Source organism: Pteropus medius, unplaced genomic scaffold (assembly GCF_902729225.1).
Source record: "Pteropus medius unplaced genomic scaffold, Ma_sr-lr_union100, whole genome shotgun sequence".
NCBI classification, from domain to species: Eukaryota; Metazoa; Chordata; class Mammalia; order Chiroptera; family Pteropodidae; genus Pteropus; species Pteropus medius.
Window position 1 is genome coordinate 21,277,480 of NW_024350319.1, and position 22,757 is coordinate 21,300,236.

General features: G+C 38.3%; 1 protein-coding gene across 1 annotated transcript in view; it reads right to left on the reverse strand.

Annotated features, from left to right (window-relative positions):
- TGFBR3 (transforming growth factor beta receptor 3) overlaps positions 1 to 22,757 on the reverse strand; it is a 179,380-nt gene that overhangs the window by 72,385 nt on the left and 84,238 nt on the right. The window lies entirely within an intron of this gene.

Sequence of the window (22,757 nt, forward strand, 5' to 3'; positions counted from 1 at the left end):
GGACAGGGACTGCCAAGGAGAGCAGCCAGTGCTTTTCTCATCCCAGCTATTAGCTCGAAGGGGTTTTCCAAAGAAATGAAGCACAGAGAACACACAGAATAAAAACTGATTGTAACAACCCCAGTTGAAAAGGAAAAAAATAAATTAATTAAAAAAACAGGGAAGAAAACCATGAGCCTGGATAGGAGACTGTGGCCAATTTTGATAGCGGATCAAGGACTAGTGTGGGTTACCAGTGTCATCACTAGCACCATCAGAAAGCACTTGTGAGGACGGCAGGAAACTGGGTTCAACAATGTCTTCTTGGAGCACATGAACCATGGTCAATCGGCATCAACATGGGACAGCAGAAGTCGGAAACGGAATACTGAATAGATGCTTTCACAGGGGCATGTCTCACACTGGCTTTCTGTACAGAGGGGTGAGGTGAGACCCAAGAATCACATATTTAAACAAAGTGAACTCCCCAAAGAACACCATAATGTGTTAAGGGAGGAAAAGGACAGAAAAGGACTTTAGCTAGAAAGACACAGACTGAGTGATACACCGGGACTAATAATACATCCTAGTCACAATCCTTAGGAGGATTAAATGGTCTAGATCTATGCCTTCAGTCTATACAATCATCAGAGACAGAGCACTCAAAGTTGGACTGCTTTACATCTTCCGAGTGGCTGCTGTCCCACTGTGATCCTTAAGTATCTCTATTTTTTATGCCTATGTGACACCAGTGTCACTTACCGCAGTATACTCTCAGGTCATTGATAATAAGGCATTAAACTCTACTTAAATTTCAAAACCCATGCCTTAGCACATGGTAGTCACTCAGAAAATGCCAACTGGATATTTAATTTTCTAATTTTTAATGCCACAAAAGTATAAGTATTTTATTCTATGAATAATTTGCATTATAGTATATAGTACCATCTCATTCATTGACTGTTGAGTGTATGTCTTAATCTCCGAAGTAGACTCAATAAGCAAAGATATGTCTTATGTTTAATACTACGATTAATACAGAGTAGATCATTTTTAAATGATTGATTTATCACAAGAAATTCATAAATTTATGTTACATAAAAGATAAAAAAGGATAAATATATTAATAGGTTCAAAAGGATTTAGGTAGCCAATTTATAGAAAATTTAAAATAAAACATGAACAGTACTCAAAACTACCATGAGCTATTTCTACAAGACAGCTAGGATCATATTTTTCTATTTGGCATAGGAATAGTACTAAAAGCAGAGTACTAATGAACAGTATGTCAAGTACAGCTACAACAAAATAAAATGTTCCTTGGTCACACAGACTCTACCTCACAGCATTCTAGAGATCTTATCTGCCTCTAGAAATAAACAGATTGACCATCATTGTAAACAAGAGAGGCTGTAGAAACAGAGCAGTGGCAAAGATTCAAACTGCAGCATTAACGAAACAGAGAGATGCACACTACAGAAAGCACACACTATATAGAGTGCGGAAAGGAGAGATGAAATCGTCACTTGTTCAAGAGCACCTGAAAAAAGAAACACTCTGTCACTAATAGTATGTGTCCGTAAAAAGTTTCCAGATTTATTCATTCCAAAATTGTTTACTGAGCACTATAATAGCATAAAAAATAGCAATATATATCCTCAGAGGGTGCGTCAACTCTTTTTCTGATGATTTTCTTTGCAGTCTTCAAGCATACAGTTCTTCTTGGAGCACGCAGATAAAATAGTAATAAATACATATTTCAAATAAGCAAGAATTTTTTTAAAACTTAAGAAATAAAAAGAAAAATATGTATGAGACAGATATTGGTGCTTGCATCCAAAATTTTCCAGATGGTCAAAAGTGTCGAGGCCTGGCTCACACAATCAAGGAGGGATTCCTAGGAGCCACTGCTCTCTGAGCTTTCCTGGAAACGGCTCCCTCTTCAATATGTGGCAATGTCTGGCCAAGATGAATCCTCGACTCTGGCACACAGGGCCCAGGCAAAGCCCCAGAACCATTTGGCAAAGAAGAATTCACACTATGGGAAATTAAAAGGAAAATACTCGATACTTTTTGTTTAAAGATCATTTGGCAGGAACAGAAAGTCCCCCAAGTACCTGCTCACCTCATCCCTCAGCACCCTTCCTCTTCTACCCTTCCTCCACTTGAGTAAATCTTTCCGAAGGGAAGATAAAGGGCAACCGAAAACAACCAACAAAAAAATGAAGATATAAAAGCTCCCGAAAATGTGGGGAGAACATACCTGGATATCTCTTAAAAGAATTCCTGCTCAGGTAACTAATTTTTCTCAGGCTGAAAAAACAAACAAACAAACAAAAAGAAACAAAGAAACGAAGAAAGAAAAAAGAAAATTCCTCTTTAGAATCTATTACAGCCCAGGATAGGCTATAGTTACAAAGAGCATACTGCTGAAGTTTTTCATAGGTAGATTATTGTCCAATGATCATGGCCTAAAGATCAGAGCTAAGGCAGACTGCAACAAAGAAACAGCCCATGGGAAAATGATACAAACGGTATCCGATAATTTCCATCTTGATCATCCAAACAGTAAAGAGTTGACTCTCAATCCAGTGTAAAATTTACATAAAAATAAGGGTCATCACTTAGTCCATGGGCTCCATAAGTAATACCAAACTCAACCTAGGGGTCATGTGACTGTGAAGGTTCATGGGGCTAAAGGAGATACACCACCAAATGAAGGAACAATGACTAGTCTCTAAATTAGTGCCTTCTTAACCTTTGGGAATTATACAGTATTTGAGAACTTAATGCAAGATATAAACCTTCTCCATACACATGCACACATATACACACACACAATATTCATATGCACATCAATTTTGCAGACAATGTCAGGGAAATACAACCATCCCCAGGCCCATGAACTCCATGTTAAATACTCATTAACCCAGATTAAGGAATTCATTGTAGAAAAGCAGGAAAATTATAACAACAGAAATAGAAACCAAACAAAAAGACTCCATCTAACTAAACTAGAAATTATAGTTCTGGTCTTAAGATGTCATCCTCTCAGGGAAAGAACTTAATAGATGACACCTTAGAACTAAAAAACTTCCACATGCAATTTCTGGGGCTTCAGTGATCTCTTTTAATCATAAGGCCTAATCCAAGAGTTTCTGCTTTAATCATGTTTGTCTCAAACAGTGCTGAATTTCAGTGTTCCTAATGGTGTGAAAAAATGCAAGTAAATCTGATCTGTCACATTCCATATGTAGACACTTAGATTGCTGAACCCTCCCCTAAATGAAGGAAAGCTAATTGGTCTAATCTGTCCTATGACATCTATTTATACTAGATCTGCTGAGATTATCTATGCACTTCAACAACCTATTAGATGTAATTAATGTATTTCTCCTACTTTATAAAGAAATTCAAAGTAAATCTTTTCTCGGTACTTTCCTGGAGAATCTGAACACAGTTTTGACCAAAGTCAAGGCCAATTCTAAGGAGCATAAAGCCTCCGAGTGGATACGAAACCTTCCTATCTCCCATTTAGGAAGCATGTCCTCCCTTGCCCATGTTATTACCAGAAAACAAAGACAACTTTCTCTAGACCCTGTTAAGGTGAAGACCTCTCAGTTCTCCAAAAACCATCATTAATAAGCAAGAACTACATATTGTTTCAAACTCTGTAAATCACGTTATGAAAACGAATTATGTACTTTCTTACAGGAAAGGAAAAAAACCCTACTCTCTTTATTGAAAGAGTGCCATATGAAAATTGTTTTGAATTTCTCAGGATTCATAGCAGAGATGTAAGATATTTCTACTATAAAGTTTATTAGTTAGACCCCCTACCCCTGAGTTTTTTTAAATTAATTAATTATTTTTTTTGGGGGGGTGATACTGATTAACAAAATCCAATAAGTTTCAAGTGTACCTCCTGAGGTTTTTTAAAACAAACAAAAGCAAATTGAGTGAAACAACTGATAAGAGAGTCTAACAGTTGTCCAATTTTGCTAACGTCTCAGTGAGGTTCTATTTCAACACTTCTGATTCTTGTAACAGCCTCTATGGACTCATGAAACAATGAAGTCATCCAAAACACTACCAGAGAGACTCCCGTTCTCTAAAACCAGACCAAACAATGCTCTGAAATAAATGATCCAATAGTCTGTTTACACAAAGATAGATAAGAAAAAAACTCTAGCAGTATGTCTATAACCAAGACTGATAAAATCACACCCAGCCTGTATGTAGCCATTATCTATCCCCTCTTCAGAGGTAAGGAGATACATCTACTTGGTAACAGTATTGGTAGTTATTGAAAATATCCTGAATCTGGGTCTTGTACAAGGCATCCATAATTTATACAGACAGTGCGATATGAATCTATTTCAGGACACTAGGAGGGAACCACAGCTGAATGCAAATTTCACTTACATTTGGGTAATATGACTTCTAGGAACTCAAATTTGACCCCAGATGCATCTGAAATATGCAACCAATTGCTGAGAGTGGGGAGCAGCAGTTAGTAGTCACTGCTTAGTGTTTTAAAGTTGTATTCTGGGCTGAGGAGCCCCTACGGCTGACATTTTATTTGTCATTGCTTGTCTTTTGCCAGTTACAAACTGGTATCAAAAGATTTACTTGACATATTCTTGAAAGAGTGGACTTGGAGCTTTTAAAAATTTCCTTATTATTTTTACATTGCTCTAAATTTCTAGAAGCATATTAATCAGTTGGTGCTGAATTCAAGGAATCTAGAAGCCCCCCTCAGTGTCTCTAACCTCACCAGGGGAGTCAATTGACTCTTCTCTCTGGTCTCAGGAGAACTGGGGTCAAAGACTTCACATTGCTATGACAAATGATATCAAAAAGATTTCACACTACTACAGCAAATGATATCAAGCTCCTTCCTAATGGTTTCATCTTAAAATCACTTAACGTAATGAGAGGGACAAAGTCAATCAATTCCAAAGCTAATTCCTCTCCTTCCCATTAAGGATAGGATTCAGGATTCCCTGGGAGCCTCTGAATACCATCTAATAAGACCACAAAACAGGGAGAGGGGGAAATCTGACACAGAAATAAGTCTGCCCTCTCTGCTCTATATTTTGAATGCCCTGGAAAAATACTTGGACCTAAATTTGGGTTGGGGGTTGAGGGACAAGAGCTCATATAAACAGAATATTTCACAACAGGTCATGACCCTCTAAAGGGGTCCTGGGAGAGTTGCAAGGGGATTCCAGGGACCTTGGCCCTTTCTTCCCAAAGTAGCCCACAGCTCTCCACTCTGGGGAAGAGAGTCAGAGAAAGGCAGATATTGGATGTGGGTATGTGCTGAGGTAAAACCTGCCGCTGGAGGCCTCAGCAGGCCACTGCTGACTGATGGCAGGTCAGAAAATACTGACAGGCACTTTCGCATTGTCCTTTAGTATTACCATCAGGCACCTGAATATCATACTATATGTCACTAAGACTCCACAGCCTTTAAAACATAGTCAAGAAAAGCAAATTCCAACTCATGCTATCAAAACAAGTGATAGGGGCTGCCTAGAATGCCTCATGAACAAATGTTGGTGTGCTTTAAACACAAGTGAATCAAGTGTATCTCAGACACATCACATGTAGAATTATAAACCCAGGAAGTAGAAATGGCCATGAGAACTCTAGGGCTCTGGCAATCTGCAGATATACACGCTCTTCTGGATTTCTAGAGGCTATGGAATTAGCAGAGGTGCAAGCCAATTATACCTAGAGCTCCAGGGGCTCCCCGTTAATATGTGGATTAGACCAAATTACTCTCTAAGGAAACTAAATTCTGGTCAGGGTAGGAAAATCTTGGGAATTCTGTAAAGTCTGGTTTCCTTTGAAAGCTCTAACAAAAATAACTCCTGAAATTCACAATACCAGCCCCTAACGGTATTCTGGTCTCATCCAGCCAGGTTATGATTTTAAGAGAAAATGTTTTTAGAAGAACTTTAATTTCAGTATTACTTGGATTATTGTGAGAGAGGGAAAAATAACTCAGAAGTCGAAAGTGAAGAAGATGCTATTCTATTGTTTTGGGAGCATTTTTCTTCCTGAAAAAGCATTACTTTCTTCAATTAAACATTCCACTATCTTTTAGAGGTATGGAATTTTAAATGTTTTTAATTCAGGCAGTGAACTGTGTCAGAACAGCCTAATGCACAAAAAAGCAAATGCAGTTTACAGCATTTACAGTATTACAGTATTTAGTATTTAGAGTTCGGTACTTTTGCCTGTTTTCCTCCTCAGAATCATTTTTCGTTGGGTCCTGCAATGAGTTTTCAGGGTAAGACCTATGATCGCAGAAAGCAGAGAGAAAGTTGCCAAAATACACATAAAGAATTTGGCATGCTGTAGTCGATAGGTATCTAAGATAGGATAATATCTTCCTAAAGCCAACATTGAAGGGTTTAAATTTCCTATTTTCTTGAAGCAGCATTAAAAGTAGTTCAATACATTTGTTCTAACTGGAAAGGGACATAGCTACCATAAAGAGTAGGACACCTGGTAACAAATTCATTATAGTTACTCGATAGCCTTAAAAATCCTTTAAGCACTTATTAATAACCTGGAGGAAAAAGGAAAATAAAAAGTGAAAAAAAGAATGAAGCAAAAGACCTAAATTGTAGGAAGTCTGAACAATGTTTCTTATTCAGATTAAAGACAATCCTGTTGACATTTATTTATGAGTAAATCAGAACTGGCAGGGACTAAAAGTAGATTTTACCTCAGAATGAAACAATGTAAATTCTAAAACAAACCTATTCTAAAACTTGATTTTCAAGTTATGTAACTAATACTATACCAGTCACTCATTTCTCAATAATGAAGATACTGTGATCCTGTAAAAACTATATACACAGTCAGCAAATTTAAACCCTGATAAACCAATTCATATTAATGAGAATTAGTGAATATATAGAGCAACAGAAAAAAAAAGGAGGGGATGATATCAACTCGTTTCCAAATAAATAATTAAAGTTGTTTCCCTTGACACTGGGAAATAGGAGATTCTGCCTTGACATTTGAAAATACTAATTGTGTCTAAACTTTTTATAGTCTCATTTTTTTATGCTTAAGATGAGAAAACAATAAGCTTCAAATCTCTGATTTATACTTAGCATATTTAAACATAAAAGGCACGTGCATAGCTAGAGCACCTATGTTTAAAAACAGTTTGAAAGTATTACAGAGGCTTAGTTTCCCATGCAAATGGGGAAGGTATAAGCTATTCCTTCATAATATATCTCTAAAGAAAATTTCTAATTCTGAAAATTAGAATCTAAAACATAGCTAAAACCTATCAAGATCAAATAGCTTAAGCTGTTTCACAATTCAATCAAGTCTTAAATGCCTATTAAGTCAATAGTTGCTAGTCTTCTGCTTCTCATTTTCAGCAAAACTACCATAGTCTACCATTCTGTCACTGACTCATCCTTTGAAAATACCACTAATAAACAGTAAGTGAGGCCAAAATGGGAAAAATAGAAGTAGGGGAGGGGGGGAGGACTGCATTATAAAATATTCAGGCTTAGATTATAAATTTAAATATTTAAAAATTACCAGTATCATGTAGAAATAATTAAGATTCTCTGCCACTCATAATATTCAAGCAAAAATAAGAAATCTGACTGACAAGTCTCTCTATAAAAATGTGATGTGAAATAAGCAAACTGTGGTATATCCATATAATAGAATATTATTCGGCCATAAAAAGATGGAAGTACGCATACACACCACAATATGAATGAACCTTGAAAACCTCATGTGAAGTGAAAAAAGCCAGACACTAAAAGCTCACATGTATTATTACATTTATATGAAAGGTCCAGAGCAAGCAAATCCAGAGACGTAAAACAGACTACAGTATGTAGCTGCTACGGCCTAGGGCTAGGGGAGGATAGGAGTGACTGCTAATTGGTATGGAGTTTCTTTTTGGGGTGATGAAAAATGTTCTGGAATGAGATAGTGGTAATTCCTATGCATCTTTTTTTTTCATTTATTCAAACAGCATTAGTTAAATACCTATAACATGTCAGGCACCATGTCAATTACTGGCAGAGAAAGATGAGTAAGATGCAGCACATCTTTCCTCATTTGCTCGCAGTCCAGAGGAAAAACAGACACATTAAGAGATGATTATAATACAACATCAATAGGGAGATATTTCTGAGATGTGTTGGGAGAGAAGAGAATATCAAGGGTCAGGAGAGGCAAAAGCAGCAGGACAAATTGGACCCAAACTTCTCTGTAAGAAACAGGCAAAATCTGTCAACATGATAAATTTTATTGTTTCTCCCACTCTCTAATTTTCTGAACTACTTAGATTGGCTGGATGACCACTCATCAGAGATATTCTACAAACAAAATCCACAAACTAAGTATAAGCTGGACTGGATGACCACTAAGTCCCCTTCTGACCTTAGACTCTAGGGATTCCGTGACTTTTTTATTGAATACTTTTCTTAAGACGTCCAGAATCACTTCACTCACTTCTAATTCATTTCTTCTCTAAAGAAGTTTGCTAAATCGGCTTTTAAAAATTCATATATCTAGTAAGTTGTATATAAAGTCTTTGAGAATGTTTCTCAACAATTATTATTTCAAAAGAATATGATACTAGGATACAGCAAATCTTCTATTAGGGAAGTGATGACAGTTCTTTAATATTTCATAAAGAGTTCAGAATACTGCCGTGGTAGGTTCAGGTCACATCTGTCCATGTGAGTCTGTGAGGAGCTTGTTGCCTCTTGCTTATAAGCCTAGATTCCAAAATTAGAACTAGCTTTGAACAAGCCACTATTTTTCATAAATTAATAAATTAAATCTCCCCTAACCATAAGAGATCACAGCAATCACATAGGATTGTTGAGGTTAAATAATTTATATTTATTATAAATATAATTCTTTGTAAACTCTAAAGTGTAAGGAAAATTATTCCCTCAAAAAAAGATGATGAACAGTTAAATTTTTCAGACCACGACAGGTGGAAAATAATCTAAAACATCCCTGTTTTTAGAACAGAAAGAGAAACCTGATAAAGTCAAAGTCATCATTAGATATTTCACATCTTTAAGCAAACTTTCTAACCAGCGTTAACAAGTGACAAAACTACATGATTTTTGTTTCTTCTTCCATTAATTTTCCACTCACCATGGAAGGTTCCCAGTCTGCACTGAGAAATGAAGTATGGATGATGTGCAAAATAAGAACCAACCCTCCTAGGGCAGTGGATGACTGAATGTTCCATGGGGAGGAGGGATCTTACATTTGCCTCAAGCTATCCCAAGAATATCAGCACCTAAGAGATTGCTTTTTGATTAATTCCTTATGGCTTAAAATGGGATGCATAAAGTAAAATATGACCAATGAGCAGAGTGTAATAATTAAGGGCATGGACACTTGTACCGAACCCCCGGAGTTTAACTCCAGCTCCATTAATTCCTTAGCTGTGTAACCTTGGGCAAATTTCTTGACCTCTCTGTGCCATTATTGTATCATCTAAAAAACAAGAAAATAGCACCTATCTTTGAGAGTTATGAGGCATAAATAAAAGTTAATACTTGTGAAGCACTCATAACACGCTGCTCCAGTTAAAAACTATGTATTAGTTGCAGACAGGCCCGCAACAGATTTCAGGACCTTTGCACAGTAATCACTTGAGGCATCACAGGAACTCTCTCCTATAAAGATGGATCTCTGAAGCCTTCTCAAACCCTTTTCCTCATTGTGAAGCACTCTCCATCCGCTACTCTGGAACCTACTCCTACCAGAGCTGTTTATAAAATGGAGATACTGCTCTATTGTGGTTTGGAAATTCTCAAGGACAAACGACACACAAACTCAGCAAATTAGATTTCTCAATTCTGTTTAGAAAGAGGTTAGAGGCATGTATTAACATAATTAATTGCACTTTCATATTTTCACATGGGATTAATTTTGTTCACTTCATAGAAAAAGTACCATGCTTTTAAAGAAGCTTTCATGCCATCAGTGCCCCAGAGAAAGGAAGCTCTTCCCATGGAATGCTCTTGACCCTTCTCTTATAGCACCTAGCACCTGTTTCCTTGTATCAAATTAACTGTGCACATATAAACTATCTGAGAGGAGAGGTTGGGACTTGTCTTTTATCACCTGAGAGCCTAGTCTAATACCTAGCACTTAGTAGGTACTAAATATTTAATGATGAGAGAATGAATGAACAAGTCAATAAACATATTTTAAAGCATAATTAAATCTCTTCCAAGATCTACATTTTCTTACAAGTTAGCCACTTGTAACCCAATACTTTGGGTCACTCAGCCTTCCTTTCTAAATAACAGGCAGTTTGACCTAGTGTTTAAGAGCAATGACTTGGAGCCAGTTGGAATCTCAGCTCTCCACTTACCAGCCTTAGGGCCTTGAGCATGTTAAGACCATATGGGTATTAGTGTCGTCAACTGTAACACGGTGGTAATATTGATGTCTATTCCATCACATGTCAAAGGATTTAACATGTCATATGAACAGCGACTGGAACATAGTAAGTGCTCTTTAAGTATTAGCTATAATTACTTCTACCCCTTAAAACGATGGCTATTTTTTCTCCATTCTCTTGGTTCCTATAGAAGGAAAGTCTTGTCTATACTGTCCCCCTCTCAAGTTTAAAATCAAAACAGCTTTCCTCACAGTGCTCCAAACACCAAACTGTTGGCACACACCCTCTTCCTAAATTAATCTCTCCTCACTGGGAACACACAAGCCCCATTAAAGCTTCTCCTTTACCAACACCCTCTTTCTTCCCCACTGGTAACTCTATTAATGTCATTAGCCATTCTCCCAAAGCTCTTGTTCATATCATCATCATGACCAACAACAGCTCCATGGCTTCAGCCAGACTTGGAGATACTTCAAAGTCCTCATATAATTTGGGAAAAGGATAACGGAGCTGTTTGTTTGGAAATACAACGTGTCCGGAATAAGATGCCCTGTTTTCCATGTATTTGTTTACCCTGGCACAAACTGACCACTCTCAGGCTTGCTACAAACTCGTTGAAGACCTCCACCAGATACAACACCAAAAAGGTTGAGACAGCTGCAAAGGTTTCTGTTTCCCTGGAGATGGAGTTTCATGGAAGGCTAAGAATCACCACAGCAACTAGACTACAAAAACAGTCCATGGGCTTCAGCCCCATAACTCTGGTAAAGCAATTTGTACTCCGTGAAAAGGCTGGGGCACAGAAGTTGAAAAATGATCAAAGTAAACACTGCTCTTCAAGCACCATTTTGTTGTGCTGATTTCAAGGCATCAAGTCACAGCATCAAAGTTCTGTTATGAAAGATGCACATCAAATGCCAAGGATTTGCTAGGCTGAACTAACTGCTCTGGTGTGAAGGTCTAGAGATAAATTCATAGCACATTTTTCCAAAACAACCATTTCAAATTTGCTCTAGGAGCAGACCAGAGTAAAAATGTATGCCATTATATCAAGTTACCCTGCCCATGCTAGAACAGCTGTTGATCTCAACCCTCTCTTTAAAAAAAGGTGATTCTTCTGATAAAACCTTTAATAGACTTTATCCCATATTGACCTTACATGGACTAATTCCTATACATTTTTTAAAAATTATCTAAACCTTATTTTACACTAAATGAGAAAATGACCTGTAGTATCTGATCTGCTACCCTCAGTCTATGCTATAGTTTAAATAGCAAATAAGAAAACATAGTATATTATTTCTACACTATACAGAAGCAGCAACTATAAAGTTTAGAAACAAATATTTTTTTGTGTATTTATAAAAGCCTTCAATTTTTATTAAAGTTAATTTCATTACAGTTAATTAATGATTAAAGGTAATTATTAATTATGCTAACTATAGCCTTAATATATAGAACATTCATATTTTATTTTATTTTAAAGAACCCAAAGTGGTACACCTAAGTAGCCTTACAACATCCTCAAAAGTTGGGTAAGAAAAATATACAATTCCCATTTGCAAGAATTTATAGAAAATCCTCAGAACTCAATTACATGGTAGTACACGATGCATTCATAAAAAACACTTATTGGTAAGGAGAACTCTAACTCAAATTACCCTGAACAGAACATTTAGAAATGCGGTTAGAACAATGTTATGCATCCACACACTTATCACATTCCTCTTCTCTAGACGCATCCCAAGTATAGTGTTGCTTCCTGAATCTATTAAGGAGAGGGAGTCCACTTGCACAACTTCTGGGGTTTCAGCAAGGTGCTCAGTGAATCAACACGGAGTCTGCTATCCACAGAACTTATCATTCCACAAGCCGCAATGGCCCAACACTTTGCAAGGTCTAACACCTAAATCCTTCACAGACCAGAATGATTCTACTTAAAGACTTGCTCAGTCTTTTCTAGCTTCTCCCCTGTTTTATTTCCAGGTTAACAACTACAAAGTTCCTAAGCTAACAAGGAGATGTTCTTATTTAATGTTTTGTGCAGTCATTTATTCATTCTGCATAGAATAAATGGCTATTATGTGTAAGGCACTTTGGTTATTCAATCTTTTCCAAAATGTGGGGATAAACAATATTTTTTAAATTTCTTAGATATTTGTTTTTATGGGTCTTAAAAGCATGAGTTCATATTTAGGATGTTTAGTGTGAAGCTAGGTTTTTTTTTTCAATTTAAAGAAAAATATTAGAAAAATTATAATACAGGTAGTATATGAATACCACAAAAACTGTAAAAACATATAAACTCATATTTGAGAAGCACCACTATGTATATGTGAAAGGGCTTCAAATACTAATCCGGTACAAAACTTGCCCTCAAGAAATTCACAGTTTCATGGGGGCAAAAAGATATACAGATTAAATATGTCTGTGGGAAGCCAGAAGGGAGCACTTCTGCTGGGCCCTGAGGGTGAAAAGGGCAGGGACAAGCAGAACTAAGGGGACAGGGCAAGGAGGAGGGCAGGGAAGATCTCAAGAGAAACGGCAGAGCGGGAGGCAGGAGAAGCATGGGTGGGTTTGGGGAACATTTAATTCAAACAGAACTGAGGAAATATATGAAAGAAAATAGAGAAATAAAGTGGAAAGGTAGATCAGGGCCAGATCTCAATAGGCCGTGAAAGCCAAGCTTAACTAATCAGTAAAAGCAATCTAAAGAATATAGCATGTAATATAAGTCACTGAGATGTGGCCATGGCTTCCCTCCCAATAAATAATGGGCACGGCACATCAACTTCTGGCATATCAAGTGTCACTTAGCTAATCACATTAATGCATTAAACATACTTCAATCACCTCACTTATTTGCCCAAATAAATATATATCAAATAGAGCTAAAAAAATTTCCATTTTGTATAGGATCCTATTTCAAGTCTTACAGAATGTCATTGTTAATGAATTACCTAAGAGTATCTTGCAAGGTGAGAAAATGAAACCTTGTCCTCAACCCCAAGTTCTCCTACACCTGAGGAATTTATTCCTTGGCTTTGTCCCTAGCTCACAGGCCCTCAATAAACATTTATTGAGTTTGGGGGTATATCTTAACCATAAATAATCAATGAATTAGGCAACTACTATGAGTTACTAGCCTTGAGCATTTTTACAAGGAACAACTCATGGGGCCTGGTAATTCTGGTCCTGGTTATATTATTCTATGCAAAAATCCTTAAGTCCTACCCTTAATTCTCTACTATGTAAGAAATGAGCCAGAGCAAGTCTCTTATCTTTCTTTCTACTTTACCATCATCCCTGAGGTAAAAACAGGTTACCATGCTGCGCCCTACCAATGTCTTCTTGAGATGTCCTAAATCTTGGCAAGATCCAACAATGTTTCCAGTGTTCCAGTACACAACTGAAACAGTTTGGGGTCATAATCTCTCTTATAGTATTCTTTTCAAAAAAGAAAGCAAGTAAACTGTTGGTGAGCAATGTTAGAATAAAAATAGGCTTGTCTGATTTACAGAAAATAATTTATTGTTTGCCCTCAGGGAGAAGAAGTTAATTATCCACACCTTAAAAACAGAGGAAAGTAACTTTCACTATAAACCACAAACACTGGTGCTTTCCAATCTTGTCTTCCTCCTAGTGTACGATTCTGAACATATTGTTCATTTTAAAAAAAATTGTTCTGCTGAAATATCTTACTTTGGGATTCAGAATTGCCATAAATGAAGTGGCTAGACCAAAGCCTACAGTTCTCTGAGCAACTGGTAGTCAGTAATAGTCCTCAAGACAGATCCCTAGGAATAGATGTAGCTGACAAGAAAGAATAAATGGGCTGATGTGACTGAATCATCAATTCATAAATGACGGGTCTCCCTAAATGATTTGTGCACTCAATTAATGGGAAAGATTGACAAAAGTTTAGTTTAATCTGCCAAAGTGAATATAAGAGAACAAAACAGAAGATTTTTTTTCTCCCGAGAACTAAAAATATCCCAAAATGAATTTATCAAACTTGTCAGACCAGTGTGAACATGTTTTAGAAAATTTCTTTCCTTTCCTTTTCTTATTTTTTTTTTCTTTCTTACTTTAATTCTGGGTCAGTGTGTGCCCTGTAGTCTTTTATGCTTGGCAGAAGCAAAACAAATCATGACACTCAAAGCTAATCCTAAGGGTAAATCAAGATTTACAATGTCTTATAAAATAGGTAGTGTTGACAAGATAATAGTGTTAAGACAAGTTAATTTGCTTGGTTTTACTGATTTCTTTTAGATACACTTCTCAATAAGAGAGTTACATGACTTACGCTGAAATTCAGGAAGACTGACAGATTTTTCTATTTTCTATTGAAATACAGAGCTTCCAATAAATCAAAATATGATTTAAAAACAAAAGAGTCAACACAAACAACATTATTACACTGTCAGGTTCTAAAACCACTGTTTTGATGGGATAACCCCCCTTGATAAGGACAATGGCTACTCTTGACTAACCGTAAATCATTAGGCTGAGAACAAGTCTCAGTCATTACAGTCGATTCCTTTGGTGACTGAGAATTCTTTCAAGGCAATGGGCAATGAACTAAATAGTACAACAGACACACTAGCCAGCTCTGGATCCAAGGTTTGAAATTATGAAGGTCTCTTATTTTTTCTCCATTGTTTACTTCTTCTTGCCTCCCGTCCCCACCCTTCAAATACTTCATTGGCTGTTCTAAATGCCAAGGAATAGGGAAAGGGGTGAAATTAGAACCAGTAGACTTGGTTATTGTAATCTGTAAGTCTATAACAAGCAAGAGGATAAAACCCAAAATGAAATTTTTTTATAATAAAAATAATTGACTCTTAATGATAGAGGAGATTTTAGAGATATTCTACTCCAGACGTTTGTGTAGATTAGAAAATTGAAGCCCAGAGAGGTAACGACATATCCAAGTTCCACACTTGGCTATGGCATCACAGGGACGGAGTACTCAACTATCCACTCCAGTAATCCATCTTCTATTCATCCTGCTAGTGGAACTATCCATGTCTCTCCTTATGAAACCAGTTCTGTTATTGAGAAAGGACTCCCTGAGTCTTCAGAATTCAGGGCCAGCCTTTTAAAACACTGGACAAGAATACATAAGAAATGCCAAGAAACAACTTCCCCTGCAAAGCACCACATGATCTGACCATTGACTAAATAACTAATCCCATCTCCCACTACTTTCTTTCTTGCTCTATTCCAGCCACACTCGCCTTCTCACTCACCCTTATGAGCTGTTTCCAAGCTTTGGGCCTTGGTATCAGCAGATCCTCTATCTGGCCTGTTCTTCCCTTAGATCTGTGCATGGTTCACTCTGTTTTTTCATTAAGACTCCTCAAAGAAGTCTTTCCCAACCATCCTAATGACCACTCCCTCCTGTCACTTAAATACCCGGGTACTTTTGTGTTCAAATCCATGTAAGCAGCATGAGGGCTAAAATTCTGCCTTATTTATCACTATGTCTAGTACTAGAAACAGCGCCTACACATGGTAAAAACATTTTTAGAATGAATAGATGAATGAATGTATGAAAATCAAAGGAAAGATGAACCAAAATATGGGTTAACTCCCCAATATGGTGCTGGGCAATCCCTCCACTGTTTTTAAAAACTCGAAGGGAAAAGAAGGCAGCTGTAAGTATAGAAAGTTACCAAAAAGTTTATTGACGTCTATCTAAAACATATCTCCTAGGTAGTTCTGATAAAAGGTCATTGCCAACAAACAAAAATAACTCATTTTTAGCCTACTCAAGATACACAAGAATTCAAGATCAAGTCATAATATATCTCAAAGTGCATCTGATTCTGCCAGCAAGAGGCCTGCAGTGAATTTTTGGGCATGTGAATGATACATTGTTTTATTGAAACATTTTCCAAGATTCCTTTCCAAATTCAACTCCATGGTCTTTTTTCCCTAAAGGGCAAAACACTAACCTGTTTCCAAGCTATTTGGTAATATTTTGGCACAAATAATCCAGTAAAGAGAGTTGTGTGTATAGAACGGAGTTATCATTAGTAACAGGGCAGGACAGCTCCAACCTGCCCCTTTCTAAGCTCTTAACCTATAGATGACAACCCAGCTATTCACATGTAATTCTTCTCAAACAGCTATTTTATTGCAGCTCAAAAACTTACCTCTAATGTGAATAAAGTCAACAAACAACACCAGGAGCAATACTTAAGCCCACATTTAAGGAAAGCAAGGAGGCTGAGATCTTCTAAGTGGGAGCAGGAGCAGGGGGAGAACTTGCTATCCACTGTATCATTGCTACCTTTGGCAAATTCTCAAGGTGAGTGGTGTCAGGACTACCAGTGCCTGGTAGTGCGTCTGACAAATAACAGGTGCTTAAGCAAATACTGATTTAATGACTGAATGAATGTCTAAACCTTGAGAAAGCCCATCTTGCCCGCAGCCACTCACTGGACATCGACCTCATCTATATGAGGTGTGTGCTGCAGATTCAAGCTTGGGCTCTACCAGCTACTTCCTAGTTCATGACCTTGAGCTAAGAACAACTCCCTTGCAGGGGTATTGAGAAAATTGACCAAAATGGCAGTTTTCGAAATTCTCTGAGGAATCAGCCTACTGTGTTCGTCTTTGGCTCCATGTGGTGCTACTACTGCCTACCTACAGGTTCCTTGTTTTTTTTTGTTCGTTTGTTTGTTTGTTTTTTGTTTTTAAGCAGGAACACAAACTGATGACAGCTGCATACATGACCCTTAGGCTTCCTAATAATGAATGGCTTTTCTGCCATTTCTCAGCCTTCTCCATAACCACTGGGATTTGAGCCTCATTAAAAACCAGGCCCAAGTGCGAACGCAATCATCTGCACTATGTCCGGCCTCATGTTTGCTGTTATTCCTGTTTAGTCAAGGCTACACTGAGCAGCCTCAAGTCTTGATCTCCAAATCTCACTGCAATTTGGAGGACTCTGAAATCCAACAAAGAATGGTCCTGAGACTATCACATTCATTCCATATTGGACCCCAAACACCACATCTCTCAGGAGACCCCAAATATTGGAACAGAAACTCAATCACCTGCCTTTCTATCCTGGAGTATGCCTTCCAAAAAAATAGAAACTTGGGACATGCTAAAGCCATGAACTCCTTCCAAGACAGCTGAAATCACCGGAATATGAAGTAAAGTTAGAAGTTTCTACTAATCTGTGGCCGGGAAGTTAGGGGACAAGCATTTATCTTTAGAGGTCTACCTAAACTGCCATTCCAGTGGTAAAGATTATATCAGTTCATTCAGCTTGGAAGACTTGCAATAGTAGTAAGCTGAGCATCAGTTCTCCCACCAGAAACACCAACAGGCAAGGCCATCAGACACAAGCTCTCACAGCTGCCAAGGTACTCGCTGTCCTCAACATAGTTCACACTCCTCAACTCGGCTCCATTATTTACCAGCCTCCTCCCCTAGTCTGAAAATTCTGCGGCTAGCCCTCAGCCAAACCACATCCCTATTTCAAACCTCTCCCAATTCTCACCTCCAAAAAGCATTGCCAGGCTAGCACACCTGGCTCCAATTACTCCAGCAACAACCCTCCCCAAAACCCAGCCCCGTGTCCTTCCGACATGCCTGCTTCTTTAGCACCTCTGTTTATCTCAGCCCAGCAGTCGCTGATTAACTTTGGTTAAGTTTCTGTTATGTGTGTTTAAGGCAATAATATGTTTCTATGTCTCTGTCCTTTCTGTTTACAGGTGTTGTTCTTTGCCCCGCTCCACACACGGAACGGTGAGCTCTACGGCTGCGGCCTGCGTCACTCCCACAACGCTTTGTACGCAGCACAGTCCTCGAAGGCTGCTGCTGCCCGTGACTGACTGCCCAGCTGCCTGGTTCCAATTACGTGGGGAGGGGCCTATGCTCCGCAAACTGAAATAATTAGTTCCTTTAATCTTCTGTATTTCAATAAATAAGAGAAGGAGGAGGATTCTTTATGTGTACACTGTCCTGTTGAAATAGTGAAGGCACAGGCGCTTGGAAATCATGAAATTTCTACTTTCAAGGCAGTAAGATTTAGGCTATGAAACTCAAAAGCATTTTCCCAAGTATTTGAAGGCCAGCTTTGCCCCCAGATCTGTAAATCCTATGTAACTCTAGGATTTTTTAAAAACACATAAGAAGACGTCAGATATCCTTAGTTTACATTTCAGCAATTAGGTGGCTCCTTACCCACTGTGTGCCAAGGGTTTCTTTAAGGATACTTTCTAATTTAACAATTTCTAGGAACACTTTCAATTCTACTTTTTAATTGATATTTTTTACTAAATGCAAATTATACTGTTTTCCATATTGGAGGCCTGGATTAACTGAATTTAAAAATACTCCTTTAACTCCTAAAGTAAACTCGAAAAAACAATAGCACTGAGAGAAACATCAGATTTCAATCTTTCCAGCCTTTTAATATTGACAAATGAAGAAACTGAGACTTGCATGGCTCTACAGATTTGCTCAAGTTTAAATGAAAAAGATCTTAACAAATTAAGGACCAAATCATCTACAAATAAAAAATTTCTAACAGTGTTTAATAAAGCTAAACTGTTACAATCAATATACCACTTGTTCACAAAAGCATTTATTTCACATACATTTGAGTGCTCACTATGTGCTGGTTTTCTAATTTGTTCTCTAATTACTGAAGGTAGTGTACAAAATAAGACATCTCATGGAAATTCTACTGGAAAGAACAGACAATAAACACATATAAATATAAATATCGGGTTGTGATTTGAGTTATTTTAAAAATGTAAAAACAGGATTTGGAGAGAGTAGGGGTGTATAGCTACTTTAAATGGGGTAGTCAATGAAGGGCTCTCTGCAGAGATAACTGCTGGGCAGGAACTAGATGAAGGGAGGGTACACATCATGTGAATAACTGGGAGAAGTGCATTCAGCAAAGGATGGGGGAGGCAGGAGTGTGCTCTGCATCTCTGCAGGACATCAGGGCCGAAAATTACAGTACAGTGAAATGGTGAGAGTGGTGGGAGAAGAAATGTAAGCTCTGCTGGGGATTGGGGGTTTATTCTAAATGTAATGGGAAGCCACTGCAGGAAGTTGAGCTGGTGAATTTTGTCATTGGTCTTAAGTTTTAAAAAATTCCCTCGGGCTGCTACATGGAGAATAGGTCTTATTAGCTAATTATGATAGTAGCTAACATTTATTGGGTGCTTATTATATTCTAAGCACTATTCTAAGCACTTGTCACATTTTAACTATTTAACTGTCATAGCAACATATGAAATAGATACTATATAGATAGTATGACTTGCCCAAAGTCACAGAGCTCATAAACAGCAGAGTCAGGCTTCCAACACAGGCACTTTAGCCCCAGATCCTGCCATCTTAAGGGACCTGGATTAGGGTCTACTATGTCTCAAGTCAAGATGTGATAGTGGCTTAGACCAAAGGTGGTGGTAGCGATTGCAGGAGAGGGAGATGGAGGGCAAAGGTGGGAAAATTCAGAATATATTTTTATAGCAGAATAAATAGGATTGGATGTGACATCTGAGAAAACATAGGAAGTCATGGATAATGCCAAGGTTTTTGGCCTTGGTAATTGGGTAGTAGGGTCCTTTACAGAGATGGAGAACACAAGCAGTGAACAAAATGGGCACAGGAGGGCTTCATGGAACTCAAGATAATCTCCCAAGCTAATACGAGCCAAGGAGTGAATAAGTTTCCTGTGGTTGCTGTAACAAATTACTAAAAACGTGGTGGCCTAAAACAACAGAAATTTATTTTCTCATAATTTCAGGATGCCAGATGTCCAAAATCAGTACTTCTGAGCCAAAATCAAGGGGTCAGCAGAGCTATACTCCCTCTAGAAGTTCTAAGAGACAATCCATTCCTTGCCTCTTCCAGTTTCTCACAGCTGTTGATATCCTTGGTTTGTGGCCACATCCCTCCCATCTCTGCCTCCATAGTCACATTACCTTCTCCTCGTCTATGTCAAATCTCTGTCTTACAAGGGAACATAATTGCATTTAGAAGCCACCCGAATAACTGAGGAGAATCTTCTAACCTCAAAATCCTTCAGTTAATCACATCTGCAAAGACTTTCTTTCGGATACTCATATAGTAACATTCACAGGTTTGGGGGATCAGGATGTGGGCATATCTTTGGGAGCCATTACTTAGCCAGGAATACAAATAAAAAGAATAAAATCCACAGCTGTGGACAAAGTGTTAGCAAGATATACTCTTCTTCTACATGAGAATTTGATCTTCTGTTGACTCTCTTAACTCTGTAAGTCTTATAACCTAAAACAATACGTCAACTAAAATAAAAGGTAATTTGCTTTTTTAGTTAAAATTACCCCTGATTGGTTAACTGTATTGGGATTGGAAAAAATTAAAAATATCTGATACAAAGAGATATTTGGGGGCTCCCCTGAGAGGAGTGACTCTTGTAAACTGAGCATGTCCTTCGTGGGAACCATAGAAGCTATTCTTATAGAGCAGAGGTCTCCAACCCCCAGGAACCATGGACCGGTACTGGTCTATGGCTTGTTAGGAACTGGGATGCACAGCAGGAAGTAGGTGAGCAGCAGGTGAGCAACTGATGCTTCATCTGTATTTGCAGCCACTCCCCAGAGCTAGCTTCACTGCCTCAGCTCCACCTCAGATCATCAGGCATTAGATTCCCATAGGACCACAGGTCCCTGGGACCAAAAACGTCAGGGACCGCTGCTATAGAGCATAGTTGCCAATTAGTTCCTAGGAGGTGTGAGGCTTTAAACCAGGGCCACACACACATCCCATGCAGATCTCCCAGCATCTGAGTTACCAATTGGAGAGCTCCAGGTGGCTATAGAAATCGATGTGTAGGCATCTGTAGGCACCTAAAATAAGAGGAACACTCTTTCCCTGCTGCAAGCGATGGTCCCTATCCTATATGCTTTTGAGTAGACTGAAGGCACCTGTGGCCTATGACAGTCTCTTGGGTCTGAATGTTTATTTGAACCCGAGAAGAACCACCTGGGTGTTTGTTGCCACGTGTAATACAAATATCATTTCAGTTTAATTATTTCCATTTCTTCCTCCACCAAACCTTTTAACACAGTGACCGGCAGGGAAAAGTAGAGCACCTGTTCCATCTAGTCACCCTCTGGTGGTCTCACTCATAAGCAGCAAATGGCTAAAAGGGGCAATAGGAAAGGAAAACCTGGAAAACACAAATTAATAAATTCACAAAAACTGAGCTGACTGTTTCCTCAGGGAGGAGAAGTGAGTAGTAACTTCAGATGAATATGTCATGCTTCCTGCACTATGCCTTCAAGAGGCCTACTCTGCAGGATTAAATGCAAAAGTCCCAACCCACATCTCCGTTGGAAATGCACAAGTGGGCTCATTACTCAGAGCCAAGATAAAGGATAAATCTTTATGAGTACCGTAAGTATGAGTCATAAAAAATAGGAAACACATGTAGGTCATATACACAGTAATAGTACCAAGCCAGGGAAAGTGTTTAGGAAATGTATATAAGAACACATGGCAAAAGCGGGACTAAAAATTACCCTTGCACGCTGCTCAAAAACACATCCAAAAAACACAACCTGCGTCAGGGGATCGTACCACTCTGGTCTCTAATAAAGATAGGTCATTTCCCTATTTGGAAACAGGCAGACTTTTTTAATGCAAATAGGAGGAGAACTGAATCAAGAAAAAGTAACTTGGAGTAGGCTTTGAAAGATTTTATGATTTGGGAAATTTGAATAGTTTCCAACTAAAACACTGGGAATTAGATATTAACAGCACTAAAAATGCACTCACAAAAAAGATCTTTTCAGAGAAATACTTGTTCACAATGGCAATATTACCATTTCGTTTAGATTCTCACCATCTTAACAACAGGTGGTAATAAGGGGGGAAAGAGTGGAATCTTCAACGCATATGAAAGCAAGAAACAAAAATAAATAGCAATACATACACTAACAACATAACAAAGAACAGTAAAGGGCCAGAATTAAAGCCTGGAAAAGGTGCTGGGCTCAGCAGAAAGAACTCACAGTGGGCACCAGAGGCAGAGCCCTCTGGCCAACTGCACCAGATGAAAATCTAGGAGGTGTTCAGAATATAAGGGAAGGTAATTGGCCCCCAAAAGTCCTCTGCAGCCAGATGATGGAGGCAAAATGCTCAAGCATGACTCATCAAAAGAAATTAAATTCTTCAGTCGCCTTCAATTTTCAAAGACCCCCAGATTTGAGATTCAGCATGGCAAGCAAAGGAGACACTCTAAATGCCCATCTGTCTCACACCAGAGCACGCATGTCCATGTCTGGACGGACCTGTGGCTGCCTTGGACTTCAGCTTT